The sequence below is a fragment of the Sebastes umbrosus genome, chromosome 13 (assembly GCF_015220745.1).
Source record: "Sebastes umbrosus isolate fSebUmb1 chromosome 13, fSebUmb1.pri, whole genome shotgun sequence".
Taxonomy (NCBI): Eukaryota; Metazoa; Chordata; class Actinopteri; order Perciformes; family Sebastidae; genus Sebastes; species Sebastes umbrosus.
This window is the reverse complement of record NC_051281.1, coordinates 5,758,512-5,780,639: the sequence shown is the minus strand read 5'-3', so window position 1 is coordinate 5,780,639 and position 22,128 is coordinate 5,758,512. Positions and strand designations below refer to the sequence as shown.

At 41.0% G+C, this 22,128-nt stretch overlaps 2 long non-coding RNA genes across 2 annotated transcripts in view; one reads left to right on the top strand and one right to left on the bottom strand.

The window, feature by feature from the left end:
* Nucleotides 1-1,258: 1,258 nt before the first annotated feature.
* On the bottom strand, nt 1,259-20,394 carry LOC119500222. The gene is made up of 3 exons (XR_005209580.1): nt 20,384-20,394; nt 7,066-7,069; nt 1,259-1,393 (listed from the first exon to the last, which is right to left on the bottom strand). It is a non-coding gene; the product is annotated as an uncharacterized LOC119500222 (long non-coding RNA).
* LOC119500221 overlaps nt 5,316-22,128 on the top strand; it is a 70,440-nt gene continuing 53,627 nt past the window's right edge. Inside the window, exon 1 of the long non-coding RNA XR_005209579.1 lies at nt 5,316-5,429. This is a non-coding gene — a long non-coding RNA (uncharacterized LOC119500221). The remainder of the gene's footprint in view (nt 5,430-22,128) is intronic.

The window sequence follows — 22,128 nt, the reverse complement described above, 5'->3', positions numbered from 1 at the left end:
TCACTTCTGTGTGGTCGGCTGGGCACACCTGCAGAGTTTCATAATTGGCTGTTAGCGATAGACAGAGTGACAGCACCTGTAGTTTTGGTCTATTAATAACATTCTGACTCACTGGAGGCCTTGGGATGTGTTTATATACTGGTGTCTGTCATGTTACAGTGGTGCCCCTAATAATTCCTGGCCTGATGGTGCAAACTGGTTCTCCTACATACACAATACTCATTGCCAAACTATTTGCCATGTTTCCTCTTAAATGCACTGAAGCAGACGGCAGCTTCAGGAGCCATTTAGAGGATCTCCACTGCCCCTGAGAGGCAAGTATATGAAAACTACAATTTTCATAGGACCTCTGTGAGAGATCTGCTTACCTGTGAGGAGGATCTCGCCGCATTAATGATGCATCAGCTCCAGTAAAACAAACCACAGTATTAGCTTTCTGTGTTCTGGTTTACATGCCTGCTGACACGGGGAACACAAGTGGGTCAGAGAGCGGACAGGCGATGGGATACAGCGAAGATGGAGGTCACAGGGTTTACCTTTTGTATGTGAACATAGTAGAGGGGTCAGGTTTCAGTAATTAGCTCTTTTCTAGTTAAAGGGATGGTTTGGATGTTTTGAAGTGGGGTTGTATGAGGTACTTATTCATTAATCAGTGTATTAACTACAGGAGATGACGGTCGGCACGCCCCCAGTTTTGAGAAGCAGACAGGAGTTACCACATGGGAGCAAAGCAATGTACTGCTGTGCATGGAGCCGGCAGCAAAATGTATTTTAGACACCTAAAATAAAAGGCCCACCTAAAAAAATCTGTATCACTTTAACGCCTTAGTTCGTTTGGTTAGTCCGAATCAGAGTGAATTGAAACTTTTGGTTCGGTTTCACAATGCAGAAATTAATGTGAGCGTGTGTACAAAGGAGCAAATTGATCTTCTTTGTCTCGAGAGGTGACATTTCTATGCAGTGAATTGCAGACTTGCTGTCGAAGTTTTCTCTCTTTGACTCAACACTGATCTACTGCGCGCACAAATCCCTTCTCCTCCAGTTTATCCCCAATGACTATAAATGTCACTATTTTTGTGGACTTTATTTTGCGTATTCTGTATGTTCTCTTCGGTCCAGACGTCAAGCAAACATCGGACTTCAGCAGAAGTCCAGGTCAGTCTTCTCCCACTCTTGTTAACCTGTTGTTTACCTGTGTCCAGCTCAACAGATACCCACACAGTCAGCCTGTGATTTGGTTCGCTTGGAAACAACCGGTCCGAGACCACCACTCGCAAGCGGTCTCAGACCGGTTGTTTTGGTCTTCACCAGAGTACAATTACTGCGTTCATAACTGCCCAAGCGAACCGGACCAGAGTTTGATTAAAACTGACTAATTGTTGGCTTGTGTACGCTATATTTAGAATATTTTCACTGCTTTACCTTGCTGTCAGACAGCCCTTTCCGACAGGGAACTGAAGCAGTTGTATCCATCTATGCTCTCGCCAAAGCCACCAGACTCCATTGAAAAAACTGTAATTTTACCTCAGTTAGTTTGTTTGTGTTATTGTGTGACTTTGGTTAGTTCAGATTCACCAAAGTCACACAACGGCACAAACAAACTAACCGATTGAGAAAGCGTTACATCAGCAACCACCGTGTTCTGCATGTTCAGTTTTTTTCAATGGAGTCTGGTTGCTTTGGCGAGAGCATAGACAACAGCTTCAGTTCCCCTATAGTCCCCCTATATTCCCCTAAATATTCGAAATATAGCGCACACTTAAACTGATATTGATTTTTTTAGGTGGGCCTTTCTTTCAGGTATCTAATATTCGTTTTATTGCCAGTCCGTCTGCTCCTGTCTGATTCTCCAAACTGGTGGCTTGCCGACCATCATCTACTGTAGGTAATAAACTGACTATGGATAAGAACCTCATACAACCCCACTTCCAAACACCCACACTATCCCTTTCAGGTAAAGCTCATTCTCAGAATAATTCAGAGTGATTCATTAGGTACATACTGCTTTTACAAAGAAGATTTATGGTAGACGACTGTGCTGCTGCATAAAAAGCAACGTGTCATAATAACTGAGAAAAATGGCAGCTTGTTATTTCAGAGGAGACCAACCTTTGCAGTGTGTCAAAGCCTGAGCCACTAATTTGTAGCTGGATGATCCAAAAGGACCATACCTGTGTTTCTGCATGATTTAACCTATCTACTTTGAATCATTTACTGCACTCACACATACCATTGTATTTGAAATATATATATATATATATATTGAATATGCTTTTTTACCTTCCAGGCAGCTATTGGTTGCAGTTAATATTAGCTTGCAGAGACTTGCTTAAAGTAAATCTATGTCAGTGAACATCACGCTCAGGGTTATTTTTGTTAAAATATCATATTGTGCTGATGCAAATGAAGGCAACTGGATTTTTGTGATAATGCACAGCATTGTATATGCTGTTGTCTGGGTCTGAGTGTCTAACAATAGAGCTCATCAATGCAACGCTGGACAGTATTCAGCTGTGTCTGAGCTTCAGCAGCTCATCATTTCCCCCACAGCAGCAGCAGATTTTTCATATTAATCCATCCTTTCTGTTGCATTAGCACACAATATTAATGTCACTTTTATAGAAGCGTGATGTTCACTGTGATGGATCGCCCGTCACGAGCAAGTTCCAAGTCCCAAAAGTTTTTGACAACAGTCAGCAGTATGACATGATTTGTAGTGAATGAAGTAAACTTGCAGAAAGACAGCCGATTAGACTGTTGTCAGGCCATTAAATAGGAGTTTTCAGTCGCTATAAGCACCATAGATGTGGGTCAATAGGGGCCTACTACACCCAATAGCAGGTTTTATCATCTATTCACATGGTAGATTACTGAAAGACGATATAAAAGAAGACGACTGCGACCTCTAGTGTAGTTGTGTTTGTAGTTATTTTAACCCAAAACACAATGTTTTTGCCATAAACTTAACTAAGTGTTTTTTCTGCCTAAACCTAAAGAAGTTGTAGTTTTGTTGCCTGAACCTAAAGAAGCCGTCTTGTTTGTGTTCAAAACGGGACAGTTTTACAACGTGTCATGTGATGTGTTGCTTTTAACTTTCACTTTTACAACATAGTAGGTGTAATAGGCCCCTAATGACCCACATCTATGTTACTTATAGCGACTGATAATGCCAATTTAATGGCCTGATAACAGTCGAATCAGGTGCAAAACACCGGTATGATCCTTTAAACATTAAAAAATACAGTTTTAGGTACGAAGCATTTTCTTATCCTCTCCATGCCTCTCAAGCATCTGCTTCATATGTCACTGCACTCACCTGATGATTTGTTTACCTCTGCGGTCATCCACTCACTACAGTGCTTTACTATGATGTTCAGTATATTGTATCTTGTTTGCAACCCAATGCTGCACCCTGACTGCTGAAGTGAGGATGTCTTTACTTCCCTTTACACCTTTAAAAGAGGAACAGATCTGTGTCAAGCTCTGTCTCTGAGGTACAATGTTTGAGTTTGAAGGAAGACAGATCCGTGCTAAAGAGCAGGGTATTGCATTGGGGTGCATCGTATCTCCCACGTGTCTTAACCTAGAGCTAGCTCTCTCTGCGCTCATCAGTGTGTGATCTTTGCAGACCAGTGTGCTTAACATTCATTTGAATAATTGACAGAGCTGTTTTTACCTGCCATAGTGATGTGGACAAAGTTGTGTAAAACACTTGGACATGTGTAAAGGTATATTTTAGGTTCGATATTACCCGTGGCATCTGCAGTGTCTGTGCTGGCCTGTGTCTACACCGCTGACCTTTAATCCAGTGTTGTTCCCTGTTCTTACAGTCACTGTATGTTTTTGTAAAATAGAAGGAAAGAAAATGACCAAAAGAAGAAAAAATATTTATTGAAGTGTGTTTTAAAAAACATAAATAAATATAATTAATTAAATGGACCTTGCTTTTATTTTTGAAAAGCTACTGTGTTTTCTATCTGACAAGTAATCAAATATAACAAGAGTATGTATCCCAGACTAAATAAAGTTATCTTTTCCTGACCAAATCCTCTTGTTGCCTCTTTTTATCTTTCACTGTCTCTCTGATGCTGTTATGTGTATATGTGTAGTCTTTTTTTCCTGTATATTTGTCCTCAGTTGTACTGTTACACTCATGATACTCCACTAGCTGCAACCTATATCTAATGCACCCTTTGACATATCTAATAATTAGTGGGACAGGTTGGGGTTCAGTAGCATTTTATTGTATCCGAATCCAGTATTGAATTCCAAACCTTTTTTTATTTATTTATATAAATATATATATATTATAAATAAGTAAAACTTCAGCTAATGAATGAATGCAAAATGAATAAATAAATAAATGACTCGATAAATAAATAACTATGCCATTATATTTACCAAAAATAATATTAAAAATAAGTGTAGGCATTAATCAATTGATTAAAATGTGACATAAATTTATATTTCTGTTTTGCTTATTTATTTATCAACCTTTGTCTTAATTCCTCTATCTACTCTTCTATTTAATTTCCCTTTTTATTTATTTATTCATTATTAGCATTTACACGTATTTATTTACTCTTGCATTTATTTATTTATTTTTAGTAATTTTACATTTATTTTCAAATGTATTCATTTATTAGTAAATGGAGTATTTTTAAACTGTGGTAAGTTACTTTTGCTTGAGTGAAAAAACTATGGAGGATGGAACCTGCTGAAATAAAAAACGAATAATAAAATAAAAAATAAAAAATAAAATAAAATAAATAAATAACTTGATAAATAAATAAGAATGATATTAAATGTACCAAATATAATATAAAAAATAAATATATTCATTAATCAGTTGATAAAATGTGACATAAATTGATATTTATGTTCTGCTTATTTATTTATTAACCTTTTTTTTATCAATTCCCCTGTTTTTAATTTGCTTTATTTATTTGTTTATTTATTTATTAACTTTTACATTTATTTATGTGACATTCATTCTTTATTTGTTTGAAATCTATTTTGATGAATTAATTAATTAATTAATGTTTGCATTATTTTTCATTTATTTTAACTTATTTATTTATTTATAATAAAATTGTATCTATTTATTTAAATAGGATTTTCCCTTTACATTTACTCCCCAAACAAGTCTGATTATCCTGAAATGACACAGATCTTTTTTTCTAGAGAAGAGTTGCCACTCTGTTGGTGTTGTCGAACTACAAAATTACACAGTCCACTCGTGGTCGTCTATAACCCGTTACAGAGTGATGTCTCTGTTTCCTCACAAACAATCTTTGGCTCAATACAGAATGTGCAGCAGGTTCACTTCAGCTATCACTGAATTACTGTTAATTAGCATCAATTAATACAACCTAGGCCTGCAACCAGTTGTGAAGGTACACAATGAGACTCTATTGCCAACATTTCAGGTGAGCTTTCAGTTTTACCCCTAAATGAAGTCACAATCTGACTGCTTGTTTACCTGTAGGCCTCACAGAGACATCATGTTCACACATCTCAGCTGCTGCTCTGGTGAGTACCATGTTGTTATAATCAATAGATATGATGGCTGAAACTACTACGACAAAATAAGCCCCCATAGTTCATACAGTGCTTCAGTTCATTATTAAGCTTGACAATTATGTGAATTTTGGTAGTGTCTAGAAGGGAACCAACAAACTGGGGAAACTCTCGCGAGATTAAGGTTAGTAATTGAACTCGAGGATAGCTCGTCGGGCAGGAAGTATCGCGAGAGTTTTTGCAGATTTCACAATTTGCGGGTTCCCTTCTGGACACGTTGTTGTTGGTTGTCATATCAGCTATTTGCATCTTGGGACCAGAGTGAAGGGTTTTCTCTACTCTCAGATACTAGTGACAAATGTTTAGTTTCAACAAGTTTTGCTGCTTGCTATAACATGCTTACCAGATGTTCAGTCTATGTTTGAGTACTTGGTTATGTTATTTATATACAGATGCTGGCTGTTTTATTTCTCTCCTGCTGATCTGCCTGTGTGTCATATCTTGTTGTTCGCCACTCTTTCACTGTGCCAGACTACACTGGTCATTTGCAGTGTCTGCTGTATGTTGCTGATGTTGTTCATACTGTGTTTCACTTCATTATTAAGTTTGTCTGCCAACAGTTCAAATGATGTGACTTCCTGTGTGCACCAGTGGAATCTCTTTTCCATGTTGGTTGTCATATCAGCTGTTTCACCAAAGTTTGCTGCTTGCTTTAACATGCTTACCAGATGTTCAGTCTATATTGTGTGCTTGGTATCATCAGTAAACTGTTTTATTTCTGTCCTGCTGATCTGCTTATACTGTATGTCATGATGCCTTTGCTTTTGCTGGCTGCTATTTTTTTTTTTTACCTCTCTTGCTGTTGCTATCTGCGTCCAGTATGTGGCGTATTTACACTGGTATAAATTGCAAATTGCTTGTAATTTCTCTGGGTTGTTGTCTGGCATGTGCATTGTGATGCTTTTGATTAAAGTAGTCGTTATATAACTTTGAGTATTGTGAATGTTAGCCTATGGGCTGAATTGATCTTTTCCGACAGTAGGTTGCTGCCATTGTTTAGTGTTCCCTTTGACTCACTGTAAACAGGTCTCTAGTAGAAGGTGATGTTGTATATTGGCTTTTCCGATGTAATACAGATGTGATGGTTGTGACAGTGTTTGCATTGTTTTGTGAGTCTGTGTGTGTCATAATGTGGTCCTAGAGACGCCTACTGTAGCAGGAACTAGTACAGAAGAGGTTTTGAGTACTTTGCCAGGTGTTGTCTGTGGACAGATTATTCTCAACGTGATAGCGTCACAACTGTGCAAGATGCAGTCACAAAACTTTACAGGTGTGTAGTTGAGATCAAAATAAAAGCTGGGTTCAAAGATGAGTGTGGTCCGAGCAAGGGTGCCGGAAGTAGAGGGGTAGGATGTGGGGAAGGAACCTTTGGCCCTCCACTTTACGCCCCTGGTCCGATTTGGCGTCGCGGCTGGTGTGATCCCATCGCAAGATGGTCTCTAATTTTATTTTATATAATAATTTATCCCTATATTTTAACTTTACTGCCCTATTTCCTGTCTTAGAATCTCATTTTTATTTGTGTGATTTTCTTTTTATAAACATTTTTTATGAGCATTGTTTGGAGCCTGAGATCTAAGAATTTCATTGCCAACGACAGCTTCACTGTGATTCTTGTTTATATGACAATAAAGAACTTGACGTTTTGATAGGTTTGGACAAAGCTTTACAGAAATATTTAATCCCAAAAGCAATTGATTCATGCCAAACATTCTTTTCATCAGAAAAAAATGAAATGGACATGAAGTTCACAAATACAATTAAAACTACTCTGCAACGGGCAAATGTTTGCAGTTGAGTAGTTTTAGGTCTTATCCCATCAGTAACAACTTTCTCAGATCTGTTTTTCCCTGCAAGGTCTGAAATATGCAGCACATGATGTTACTGTGTATCTCCACGAGGGGGAGCCAAACATCAAGCTATTTTCTTTTGGGTCAATCTCAAAATCCTCTCACAGGTCAACCAGGTATTCCTGTGCAAATAATTCAGCATGAATATTTTAGATGCTGAATGCTAATAAGGCTGAGTATATTCATTGTATGTCAGCATTATATCTCATCATTGCAATTTACATTTTTTAATATGTTTTTTTCTCATTTTTCAATTTGTTTTAATTATTTAATTATGTTTTTAATAGTTGTGTGGAATCATGAACACTTATAAATGTCTTCTTTCTTAATTGTCACATGCTCAGGCAGTTGCATCTTGCTTAACATTTTATATATTAGAGCAACAACTAATGATTACTTTCATTGCCTGTTAATCTGCTGATTATTTTCTTAATTGATCATTAAATTATCAGAAAATGGTGCCCATGTTGACGTCGTCAAATTGCTTGTTTTATTTGACCAACAATCCAAAACCCAAAGATATTAAATTCACAATGAAATGAAACAGAGATGCATCAATTGTTTGAGAAACTGAAACCAGTATTATGTTCGGCATTTTCACTTAAAAAAATGACTGGAACGATTAATTGATTATCAAAATATTTTGATAAATCAGCTAATAATTTAGTTCTAGTTTATGTGATTGCTTGTGAGCTGAATGCCTTAAAGTTTTTTTATGTCATGCTGTGTTATATAAAATCTGTTTTCTCAGAATAAGTGCGCTGGATTATAGGATGTGGATATTTAAGGACTGTCTGCCTGTAGATGGAGACGGTCCATGTTATATGATGTGTACCAGTATACTACAGTTGACCATCATCTAATAAGAACTTAACAAGCGTAGCCATCATGTCATCTGTTAATGTTGTGATGTATTGTCTTTTATATCTGGGTTGAGGGGCAGTAAAGTCTCATAGTTGCGGTATCTGCCCCTCCCTTCTCCTCCTCTCCCTCAGGAGGTGTTGAGCAGCAGATGGGAGGTGATGGAACTGTGTGGTAGTGTAGGCGGTGACATGACAAGCTGTCAGGCCCTAATGCAGGCTAACATCTGGAGGTTGTTGGCCACGTCACTTCTTGCCTGCCGGCGGGGTCCTCTAGCCCGGGGCCAGAAGCCACCCTTAGGGACGTACACCCAGGGCCAAACCTGAGCCTCTGAGACAGGAAGCAGCGGCAATAATGGTGCACGTACTGCAGGAGTCACTTTGCCTTCTACGTTGAAGTGAAAGCAAAAAATCAAGCTTGTGTTGAGGGCAGGGCTGCACCCTCGATTTCTTTAGTCGACTGATCGATCGTTTTGGTCGGTAGCAGCGGCGTGGAGGTCCCCGGGGACCGCCGGTACAATAACCTATTATTTTGATGTTAATAAAATGTACCCAAATTCACAACTATGTAGGATATTACTAGTGACATTCATGTAATATTACGTCATATGTGTCTGCGGCTCTGCGCAAACTTTTCCACAGAAGTATAAATTAGGCATAATAATTTGTTTGGTTGAGGACAGCCCTAGTTGAGGGTAATATTGACCGAGCTGCAGCACATACTGTCAGAATAGAAACCAATATGCATGTACTTTATAGGGCTAAAAATCTAGCAGGAAATAAATTTGAAAATAACATGGCTCTGCAGCTTTGGAAGACTTCTTCCTCAGTGTATTTATCACAGTTAACAGCTGTGACAAACTACAAATTGACCATCATAAGACTTCCTCTGTGAGTGGGTGATGTAGACGCGTCTGCATGCACAGCAGGATAATACAGGGCCCGTTAAAACTGTTAGCGCCATTGAGGCGCTGTGCTATTAACGCTTCATGCTCGCCTTGAGCATCCAAGAAGCAAGTGCCTCTTCTATTTTAATGACAGCCCTCACCCAGAGGTAATTTCACCGTGATTAAAGCAGAGGAAAAAAAAAAAATCATCTCTTAAAAGTCTCTAAATTGCATCTTATTTATGCACCTTTTAACTAACTACAAAAGGCACACAGACAATGGCACTGCATGTTTCTACCTCTCCCGGTGAACAATTATACTTTAAAATTATCTGGTCCGTCATTATATGGGTATTAAATATGGCACCGAGGAGATGACTCAGAGTGGAGCTTTGATGGAAAAGTTAAGATGAAAGAAATTAGATTTTTTTTTAAACCACCTGGCGGATGCAAATAGGCCTTTTGGTTTAGTTTTAATGTCTCATCTCTGGTTTTAATTTGTATACATGCATTGTATCAAGCCTTTCCTCCATTGGCAGACTTAAAGATCGATTCTTTATCGATTCTTTGTTGGTTGGTTGGTCCACCACTTTGGTCCAGACATAAATATCTCAACAACTATTGAATGTATTGCTCTGAAATTTGGTACAGCTATTCATGTTTGCCTATTGACTTCGGTGATACCCCTACTTTACCCCTAGCACCACCGGAAGGTCAAAGTTTTCACTCATCCTTCGAATCTCTGCACATCTGTCGAAGGGATTGGCACAAAACTTTCTACATCTTGGTGATTCTCTGACTCGTCTAGCGCTACCATGAAGTTGACGTTCATGGTTTTGAGTGGAATGTCTCCAAAAACCAAACAACATTTTGTACAAACATTCATGACCCTCTCAGGAGGAACTGTGATTACTTGATCCTCTGACTTTTCTTCTTATGCCATCATCATCCAAATACCTGAAAATCTGAAGACAGCCCTCTCTGTAGTTAAAGTTTTTTTGCTATTTAGCAAATGTTAGCGTGCTAATATGCCAAACTAAAATGGTGAACATGGTAAACATTATACCCGCTAAAGCGTATTAGCATTGAGCTTAAGCCACCGCTGTACAGCCCAGTGGGCAACCTCTATAGGTCTAAAAAGTGAAGCCATTGAATTGCCTTAAACTTGCATTCTTTCTAACAGCCAGCAGCAACTTAAGAGAAGAGTTTCGATTTAACAAAAGTACCTCAAGTCAATCCATTCTCTTTCCCACAACTAAATTCTAAATTCACAACAGACAGCCACTGGAAAGTGTTTCTCATTGGATGATTCCCAAAAATCAGCTTCATGAACCCGGGATGCGACGAACGAGGTCCCATCAAGGCCGCTCGTCTCGTATCAAATCACTCTCTATTGTGTGAGGTGGCGAGTACGTGGATAATTACACTCACCAGAATCACTGTTGCACCTCTCTGAGCCCTCCCGCTCCAGAAGACCTGAGAAGTCCCACCCACCTACCTGAGCAATCACACCATCTTCACAGACATTGTATTATAATCACAGCCATTCACAAACTTGCTAAAGTTTGAATTTACCTCTCTGTATTATCCTCCTACTCTATTCTTGTCATTTATTTTCTCACCTGATTGCACGCTGGAGGACTCATCAACAGTCAGTCACTTTAGCTCCTGTAAAAAGTGCTTTGCAAATGACTGTAACACTTGTATATTGAATTGTCTTCTTGGCACTCACACACACGCACACACTCGTCTAGCTAATGTTGCTAATGTTAATAGCTTGTGCTGCTTTAATTGGTTCCTAAACGCTGTAAGCAGGGTTCCCACTGTGTGTTTAATGAACAGGTAGCACTCTGTGATTACAGCAATCTCAACCCACCACCCCGCTGCTAAAGACTCCCTTCACACACACACACATGAACACACACCACACACACTGTCCCCGGCCCGGTACGCAAATGGACAAAGGCAATTTGCGAGGCTCCTTGCGCACTGCAGGATGCTGGGTAAATTAGAGACGGGGACGAGAGGGAGAGAGGGAACGGGCGAGGGAGACAACAAAAGAAAATGAGGGGAGATGAGCGCAAAAAAATGATTACTGGTTTATGAAGGCAAGAAGGAATCATTTCATAGCGCAGGGCCGTGTGTGAACAGGTGTTTGTTCCTGAAGCTCGAACATGTGTGTGTGTGTGTGTGAGTGCGGAAAAGAAGCGTTGCTGATTATGAAATGTGTCGTTTTGTCTCGTTTTGTTGTAATTGTATTTGACATCCAGAGAACGTCTGCGTCTTGTTCGTCCTTTTTTTGCCGTAAATTTTCACTCCGATTCATCAAATTATTGAAACACTTCTCAAGAATCACTGGAGAGACAAACTTGTCTCGGCCTCCATTCCTATGCTCTCCTCTCTCCTCCATCTGTTAGTCCTCGTCTCCCATCATGTATCCTCCCCTCCTCTCCCGTCTTGTTGCCTCCTCTCTAGTTTACTCCTCTCCTCTCCTCTCCTCTCCTCTCCTCTCCTGTTACCTTTCCTCACCCCTCTTGTTTCCTCCTCTCTTCTCCTCTCCCCTTTTGTTACTTCCCCTCCTCTCCCATCTCATTCTCTCCTCTCGTTTCCTCTTCTCTCTTGTGCTTCCTCTCCCCTCTTGTTTCCTCCTTTCCTCTCCTCTCCTCCCTGGTCCTCTCCTCCCTTCTTGTTCCCTCCTCCCATCTCCCCTCTTGTCTCCTCCTCTCCTCTTGTGTTTCCTCTCCTGTCTTCTTTCCTTTCCTCACCCCTCTAATTTCCTCCTCTCCTCTCCTCTCCTCTCCTCTCCTCTCCTTTCCTCTCCTCTCCTCTCCCCTCTTGTTTCCTCCTCTCCTCCCTTGTTCTCCCCTGTCTTGTGTTTCCTCCCCTCCTCTCCCCTCTCGTTTCCTCTTCTCTCCTGTCTTGTTGCTTCCTCTCCCCTCTTGTTTCCTCCTCTCCTACCCTTTCTTGTTCCTTCCCCTCATCTCCTCTCGTTTCCTTCTCTCCTCTCTCCTCCCCTGTCTTGTTCCTTCTTCTATTTCTCTCCTCTCCTCTCCTTACCTCTCCCCTCCTCTCTTGTTCCTTCCCCTCATCTCCCCTTGTTTCCTTCTCTCCTCTCTCCTCCCCTGTCTTGTTCCTTCTTCTATTTCTCTCCTCTCCTCTCCTTACCTCTCCCCTCCTCTCTTGTTCCTTCCCCTCATCTCCCCTCGTTTCCTTCTCTCCTCTCTCCTCCCCTCTCTTGTTCCTTCCCCTCATCTCCCCTCGTTTCCTTCTATCCTCTCTCCTCCCCTGTCTTGTTCCTTCTTCTCTTCCCCCCTCTATTTCTCTCCTCTCCTGTCCTGTCCTCCATCTGTTAGTCCTTGTCTATCCCGAGGCACGGAGTCAGAAGCTCGTCTTCTCAGCCGGCTGATGAAGATGTGAGATGACAGCCGTCTTTCTCTCTCCTTCTCTCACACAGAATGAGTAGAACCAGAGGTGGGTCTCGTTGGAGGCCTGTATATATGTACGGCTGGGTGGCAAACCTCATGTTGTATACATATTTGTTCAAACATGTGCGAGTTGCTCGGTAATCCTCCCCTCTCTGTTTCCCCTCCCACACATGTATATAAACAGGCCGGCCTCTGCCCATCTCAGCTACCATGGGGGAGATGTGATGGGTGAGGTTAGCGAGGAGGGGGGATGGTGAGGGCCAGATGCCCGGCTTTGTAAATAAGCAGCGAGTCCTTAGAGGGGCGCCGTCGGGCGTCCTGACTCACCCGTCCCGAAGGACGCAATCAGAGTGTCCCCCCCTTACCTTGTGTAAGGGGTAAGGAGGGGTGAGGAAAGGAGAGGGTCTGGTCTGTATGTGCCTGGTGCTGACACAGAGGAGCTGTGGGTCTAATTCATTAAACCAGCCTTCTAATATAAACAGCCATTCATTTCGCTGCCTGACACTGGGCCGTCTGGACAATGTGAAGAGCCCCCATAGAGCTGCCATACACTGCTGTTTGTGTGAGTGTGTGTGTGTGTGTGTGTATGAGTGTGTGTGGAGTCTGGCTGTTTGTGTGTATGGAGTCTCAGAGAGCCTTTTGGTCCTGAGCAGGTACAGTGAGGCTAACCAGAGGCCTTCATGAGCCTCGACGCGGTTCACAGAGCAACTGAAATGCAAAATCTTATTTTTTAGAAATTCCACATAAATGCAAAATCCAGTCAAATAATGTGGTCAGTACAGATTGTATAAGTAAGATGTTGCTGACTTATGTCAGTTGAACCAGTTGTGATTTGCAACCGGCAACTCTCCAGCTGGTGAGAGTCAGTACCTGCATGTACTGTAAACACAAATAGACTTTTGAAACCTTTGAGCCACAGACTGCCTCACAAATAGCTTGACACTAGAATTAGTGTTGCAAAAGGTTAGAACATTTCCAAGGGAAGTTAAGCTCAGGAATTTGGACACCATTTCAATTATCGTACCTTTTTAAGTTGTGAACTTATTTTGGGGGAAATATACATAAATCAAGACTCTGTCCAAACTGAGTAAATGTCTGGACCGTGTACGGTCAGTCTGAGAATCTGTGGCTAAATTGTTACACAAATAGTCCGTGGTCATGTTTATAATGTTAAATCCAGCGGTACATGTCCACCAGGTTCGGCGAGGACACTAGGGGACGCACTGCTCCACTCAACTGGCCGTTCAAGCGGTGACGTACCCTATTGTACCTGATTGTTCCCTGTCCCTGGTTTTCTGCATACGTTTCAAACAGGAAACAACAAATGGCGGCCTGCTTGTAAACTTTGTTATTACGTCTAAATAATCCACCAAAATCTACTTCTGAAAGCATTTTAAGTGAAAAATCGGTGATGCCAATGCTGAATCTGGTTTCATTTTAGAAGTAGGTCACCTAGTTTGACAGCTTGGTCCAAGTTTCGTGAGCTGGACGCGTTGCGCTGGACGGGCTCATTGGCATAAAGTTGAGATTTTTCAACTTTATGGAAATACAGACCCTCTCCAACTTGCCGCAACACTCCCAGCATGTACTGGGCGACTGCTTCTCCTACGTCCCATAAGAAATGAATGGAAGCAGCAAGGCGAAGCTCTGCTCCCGGCCGGAGGAGGAGCCGCTTTTGCCGAGCGTGTAGTATCGCTATATATCTCATTATATTGAATCGTTACTGATGTATCACGACACCTATCGTATCGCCAGATTCTTGTCAATACACAGCCCTACTTTGCAAATAAAAAAGTATTGACTGAGTTAATCTTTGCATGTAAACTATTAATTAATAGTATCGCGATATTTGATATTTTTGATATTTTCTTACACCCCTAGTTGGATTCATAACTTTGGAAACACAACAGACAGAAAGCCTTTTTTCATTCCAATCCTTAATTTCTGGTTAACTTGCAAATATAAAAACGAATGCACATAGACACACACACATGCGCCGCTGTCCAGTCTCCTGCAGGGCGAAATTGTCCAGATGAGACCCCCCGTCGCACACACTTAGCTCCATGTCTTCTCTCGTTCTGCTGCTATAAAGTGATCTCCTTTTGTTAATCTCAAAGAGAGAAAAGAACGATAAGAAGAAGCCTCAAAAGAGCCAGAGTGCTGAGAGTGGATGAATGTATTTAGAGGTAATGATGTACAATGATGAGTAATCATGAAAATATAAGATGTTTTTTTTTATCTTCTGGACTGTAAAATCCTTGAAAAGCGATGCAAGTGGTGTTTTTGATATTCATGTATGTATTTTCTCAGTTTAAAATCACCCGAATCATCACAGCTTTACTTAAACGGAGTTTGACAGAAAATCCAATGTGTCAAGTTAATCGAGCACATTATGTTTTAGCTTTATATATATATATATAAGTGGCAGATATATTTCCACTGACCAGCAGTCTGTCCAGCTGTTATTTAGGGACACGTTGACAGTAGACAGTGTCGTCGACAACAGACAGTACACACCCACCGACACTGATACTGAATGTGGAATGTGGGTTTTATGGGCTTACAAATGCACACACACACACTATGCACTTGTGTGTGCACAGAGGCAAACACACACACACACATGCATACACGCCCATCCGTCCGAGCATGCAAGCATCCACCCACCCACACATGCAAACACACACAAACACACACGCACCTAGGTATCTGCGACCACTAATTGTGTCTGGCCAGTGCCGTCCCCAGCAGCCAGGGTCATGAGAGTGCTGCGGTGCAGGACAGGGTAGCCATTGCGGTAGCCTCTTAAACATAGCTTATCCTGAGGCCTGTTATTACCCTGAGAAACTATCATCTTTTTCTCCTCAAAACCGTCCTGCTCAGTCGATTTAATGAAGCAGGCATTCCAACGGAGGGAAATAAGCAACAACTCCCACAGTCCCACGCAGCACCAGCAATTAATGGTTCTAGACAACAACCTCCGGGAAGGAGACGGGGATTTTCTTACAGCAGATAGGTTTATCCTAACGGTGTTATTATCACTTGTCTCTCTGTTGTTTGTCTTTGTTCAGCCTTTTCATTTCGTCAGGTAGAAGCTCAGCACTGTCACTGTTAAAGGTGCAATCAAAAAGGTTTAATTCATCCTGATATACAGTATGCAGGTGGCTGATTTGTGCTGTTGACTTGATGAATGAGGACAAGTGTCTGGATTTGAACAATAACTTCATCGTCCGTATTGTGTTTTTAGTACAGCAGTTCTCCAATAGTGATATTTTGTGCGGCTCTAACTCAGTGGGTAGAGTGGTCGTCCTTACTATCACAGGGCTGATACATAGAGACAGACAACCATTCACACTCACATTCACACCAACGGGCAATTTTTTCCTGTATGTATATGACAAATGTAATAAAGTTAATGTTATTTTGTTGCAAATGGAGAGCGACCAGGGTTAAAATTAGGGCTGTCAGTCGATTAAAATATCGCATGATTGTCCATTATTAATCACAAATTAATCGTACATTTTTTATTTGTTCAAAAATGTACCTTAAAGGGAGATTTGTCAAGTATTTTTAATACCTTTGTCAACATGGAGTGGGCAAATATCTTTACTTTATGCAAATGTATGTATGTATATATTTATTATTAGGAATCAATTAACAACACAAAAAACTGACAAATATTGTCCAGAAACCCTCACAGGTACTGCATTTAGCATAAAAAATATGCTCAAATCATAACATGGCAAATTGCAGACCAAAAAGCAACAACAGCTGTCAGTGTGTCAGTGTGCTGACTTGACTATGACTTGCCCCAAACTGCATGTGATTATCATAAAGTGGGCATGTCTGTAAAGGGGAGACTCGTGGGTACCCATAGAATCCATTTACATTCACATATCTTGAGGTCAGAGGTCAAGGAACCGCTTTGAAAATGGCCATGCCAAAGTCATTCACGACAAGCTAGTATGACATGGTTGGTACCAATGGATTCCTCAGGTTTTCTAGTGTCATATGATACCAGTATCTTCATGTGATTTGGAATGCAGCCTACTTACACTTGAATTTGCTGTCTGTCATTGCAGCTTCTGTCAATTCGCTGTCAGTGAGCTGTTGTCGGCTGTCAATCGCTGTCAGCTGCTGTTTGTCCGAGCTCTCTCTCTTGTTTATTATATAGATACGTCACTAGTGACATGTATCTTCCTCTGCGAAGAGGATTGTGGGTCAGAATAGCCAGAAAAGTATGCTGCATTTGACATACTATGTATTAAGACATACTAAATCTGTTTCTTTAATACTGAACAGTATGGCAGTATGCGTACTGGAACGCACAGAAAGAGTTCAGGAACTATTAAAATGTCAGAAACACAATAAGAACCAGCAGCAGTCCCTCCTGCTCCCTCCTCACTAGATGGTGGCTTCTCTGTACATATTTGTCCTGCTGGAATGAATTTCCTGTTTCACTTTCAGTATAATATCAGTTGTTTAAAGAAGGCAGAGCTGCTAGCTGAGTGACAGCGCAGCCTTTAACTTTCCTTCTCCTCTCAAGGACTCCCCTTCAACTGTTGACTTGAATTAGTCTCCTGCTGCCTTTATTAGCAGCAGCGGTGGAATCAGAGAAGGCTGTCTGCGTGGATCATGGAGGAAGGAAGGAGGAGGGGGGGCGACCGCTAAGTGCTTCACTTCTGATCTCTGATGGGGGTCATGGGGTCGCCGCTCAGCCTCACCCTGATGACTTCTGACACCGCATGAGCAACCAAAACCACATGCGTGCGCGCGCTCACACACACACACACACACACACACACAAACACACACTGGATTTGAATTCAAGAGCACAGAAAGCCACATCCTTCGGGACGGTTGGAGCACTGATACGATTAACTCAAGTGCAACTACTCTTGCACAAATATCGCTCAGATATTAATTTAAAAATGAAAGAGCAGCTTCAAAACAAAGCACTCACTTCATTATTCTCACATTAGGAATAGAACCCTGTGAACATTTCTACTAAATAGGAATTGATAAGAAGCTATTTTTAAGTATCTGTTGCAAACGATTAATGGGTGAACATCAGGCTTATGGTTGATGTTTACGGGAAGGTTGCTCTCTAATCATATCACCAGATTAGCAGTAATTTAGGGTTCTGAATGCGACGGGTCTCATTTTACTCACTAGTTTATGTCTAAGCGTCCCAGTGTCAGACAAGTTGTAATTAAAAATGAAATGTAATCATGTATAATGCATGTTTTTAACAGCGCTCCAGACTTTGTGAATGTCTGATACTTGGTGGCGAAGCAGACAAAATAAGGAGTTACAGGAGTTAAACAAAGACCATGATCTTTCCCTAATTTTAACCAAGTGTTACCAGTGCGCCTAAACTTAACCATGAACATATTTTAAAGGTATGATATGCAGGAATTTACAAAAAAAAAACAATGTAATGACTGATCCAAAAGTAATCCCTCTGAATCATCAGTTATGTCCCACTAGTAGTGTGTGGTGTTGTCTGTATCTACAGAGACCCTGCAGCTCCCTGCCTGTATTGTCTTCTTAATTTGATGTGTTCGGGACTCTTCTGGGCATCAGCAAAGAGCCCCAAAGGCTTTGGGAGGGAAACATCCATCCCAGTCGCACGAAAAGGCGTATGAATGACACGATAATGCGCAAGGCAAAAACGTGCAATAAGAAGGTCGTTCATGTTTTTGGCGTTTCATGTGTACGCCATGTAGTCTGTACTGAATGCGATGTAAATGCATCCGCGTAAATATGCTACACTGAGAGCTAGAGACGTAGAATAAAAAAATGAGAGAGGCTGCAGGCAGAAGGGGAGGTGGATGGGTCCAACAAACACAGGACCCTCAACCCCGGGACCGGTGTTCGAGAGCGGTGTTTTGTTTAGTAAGTGACGTTTGTGACGTGTTTTCCATAGTTATATTATGTTGTTTCAGTACATATTGTACTTAGTTTACGTACTTATTTTAAGGCCAACCGTGACGTTTTTCCTAAACCTAAGTGAGTGGTTTTGTTGCCCCCTGCTTGTACTGCACCTTCATACACACACATGTAATACTCACTCCTCGGTGAGGAAAAACGTGACACTGTCATGCTATCCTTTGATGGACAGGCGGGTCTATTACACACTTTGGTGTGGATTTCGGGTTGAAATATCTGGTAGTATGCGTTTTATGTGGGAAGAAATTATTTGTTACGTATGTCAACATGTCACAGGAGTCACAGGATCTGTTTACGGATTGGCTGCGGGTTCTCTCTCCGCACTTGGCCGCACTTTGCCGCAGAATCAAACGGCCGCAGCTCACTGAGCTCAGGAGCGGCCGCTTTTCATAGAAATTGCATGGCAGCTCACCTCAGGCCGCGTTTCGCCGCTGCTCAGGTGTGAATTTGGCTTAAAACAGCCACATAGAGCTGAAGACTACAGACTCAGGTTCACATTACACATTTGTTAATCTAAAGGAGAGTGCAGCTTTAAATGTATAAATCCCCAGAGTTGATGATAAAAACAGGCAAAGCCCATTCAATTTGGGGGCCCATCACTTATTACTCAACATCCAGTCTGTATGGACCAAACCTCTAACCTCTATATACCTTCACACCTTTCCTCTCTCAGCTCCTCACTGCTGCTTATTTATTGCTGGAACAAAGTGGAGGATAAAAGCTCCAATCCTCTGTGTCCTTCCACCTCCCTCTCTCCTTCCCTCCCTCCTGCTGCCCAGACTGTCTCCTGTGTGTTTATCTTCTCATCAGGGCTCTTTATTGGTAAATAAGGGTGGCCCGCCCAGCCTGGCCCCGTCTTTCTCTCACTCCTTATGCTCTTACATCTTTCCTTTACTCCATCTACCCATCCCGCCTCCCCCTCCTCGTCTCTGTGTGTGGAGTCTAAGTGCTGCTGATATGTGTGTGTGAGTGTAACTATAGCGGCCAGTGTTTAGGCTATTAGAGCCGTCTATTTACAATCTGGAGTTTCCTATTGATTATGTCTGCCTTCTCTCTGTGTTTACATGGGGGAAATAAATAACACATGTCGCCGACTCGCTCTGACTCGACATCTTCTTTCTCCTCCAGCTCTGTCTTTTCTTTCTTTCTCAACCTCTCGCTCTCTTGTTCTCCCTCCCCTCTCTCCATTTTTTTTTTTTTTTTTTTCAAAAACTGTCAATGCTTTTTAACTGCTTCTTTCTTTCCCTTTGATGGTTTTCTCACAACTTGCTGCTTTTAATGTGGCTTTGAGTTCAAGTGCAGATTTTGAGCGCAGTCTGAGCAATTTGTAAACGGAGACACAAAAAGCAAGTGACACACAAACGAGGGACATAGAAGCTCTACTATCAATCAATATACGAGAATCAGAGACACACACATTATATGTATTAGAGCTGGGACGACCTATCTCCCGATTCAATACTATCACAATATTTGGGTGCCGATTTGATATGTTTTGCGATTCGATTTTACGATTTGATTTATTGTGACTTTTTTAACACTAGACCATGAGAAAAAATTTTAATCCTACACTTCTAGGGACTTTTAATTTGAAAAATATATAAATTAATAAATTAAAATGTGTGATATGTATGTCCTGAAGTCAAATATATCAGTTACTGAAAGGCATTATTTGTAAAAATATCTCCAGCAACCCAAAAATCAAAGAATAAAGACATTTCCCTCACAAATTAGTGCTATTTTCTTTTTAATTTATAAGGAACATGTAATGTTTTATGCTTCTGGTGAATATAATCCAATCGATCTTATTATATTTCCCTTTGTTGACACCTTATTTTGAAAACCGGAAGTACAGTAGTTGTACGTGTGTACTTCCGCTAACTTCGCCAAGTCCGTCTCTAGCTCTCCCGTTAGCTCCATTCTCTTTATCCATCCATGATCAGCTCCATCGGGGCCGTTTGAATGCATTTAACATAAATGTCAGTATATGGGTGCTCTACAGTTGTAGCGTCGGATGATTTGACCACGGAGATGTGAGTGGCGGCTGGCTTGACCGCACGTTACCGCAATACAGAGTTAGCATGCAGCTTTATCCGTGATGTCTAGCTCTGCTTTTCCTGGTGTTTCCATATTTTACTGGATGTGTAGTGTTTACCGCTTTGGATGTAAGATGTGAGGGTGCAGGTCGTATCCACGCGGGCCCTCCGCCGTTTTCTGCTCTGTCGTATCTGCAGGTCTCTGCTCGTTACGGCCGGCTACTGTTCGTTTTGGTGGCGGATGCGGATACGGAACGGATATGACGTCACGTTACTCAGACTTCAACAATAAAAGCGTTAACTTCCCTCTACCTCTGTATAGACTCAAATAAAGCAAATTTATAGATTCTGGCATTAAAAATCGATTTCAATATCGTTAAAAAAAAACAAAAAAGCAATAGACACATTTTTTTCCCAACCACTAGTATGTACAGTGAATGCAAACAGGCACTGACAGTGTGCACCGTTAGCAGAGACGGCTGCTAACTGAGTTCCTCAGAGGTGCATCCATCCACAAACCTGCAGCATACAGTATATACAGTACTCAGCTTGTACTCCCTCCTGCCACCAGCATTGTGTTCTGTCTTCATGCCTCTCTCATTGGTAACAGGAGCTGGGTGTCTGGGCTTCAGACCAGGCAGTGTGTCATACCTTCCATCCCCCCCCCCTCCCTGCTTCTTCTGCTGGGCATGCAGCGCCCAGATAGCCCCTCTGATAAGACTGGAGCTCCATATGAACAACAGGCAGGAGTGAAGTCACACTCTAGAGTTGACTCTTGCTAGGGGTGGAAGACGTATTCACAACTATAACCAAAAAAAATGGAGCAATACTACGGGAAACATAGACGTAAAAGTCCTGTAGTCAAAATGTAATTAAAATCCTTCATTCAAGTAAAAAAAAAAAAAAAAAAAACATGTGCATGAATCAAAAGTATTTTTATGATAAAGATCCCCTCCAGACATGTGTTACATAAAAACTCTGAATAATCATTTGTCTTTTCCATAAAACACATTTCACTAGTTACTTTGCAGATTCTGAGTAATAATACAAAATATAATCAATAGATACATTATGATGTATTATTATAGTTAAAGATCAGACTTAATTGATCCTTCCCAGCAGTGTGTAGTATAGTTATTCAAATTATCACCGCTTTTACCTGCTGCAACATTAAATTGATTGACACATTAATAGATCACTGATTATAATCCTAAATAAATCCTTTTTTTGGGTACTGTAAGTATATTTTGCTGATTACTCCTTTTTGACAGGAGGGGGACTTTAAATTGTGATATGTTTTATATTATTGTGATCGAGGGGGAACTTTATATATTGTTGGGTAGTTTAATATATAACATGCATTATATTTTATAAACGGATCATAAGATGTTTACTTGGAAAGAGCAACTATAGATGCCAGATAAAAGGAATGGGGTATAAAGTACGGCACTTTGTCCTAAAATGTTGTGTTGTAGAAGTATAAAGTAACATGTAATGAAAATACTCCAGTATAGTACGCCAAGAGGTGGAAGAAGAATT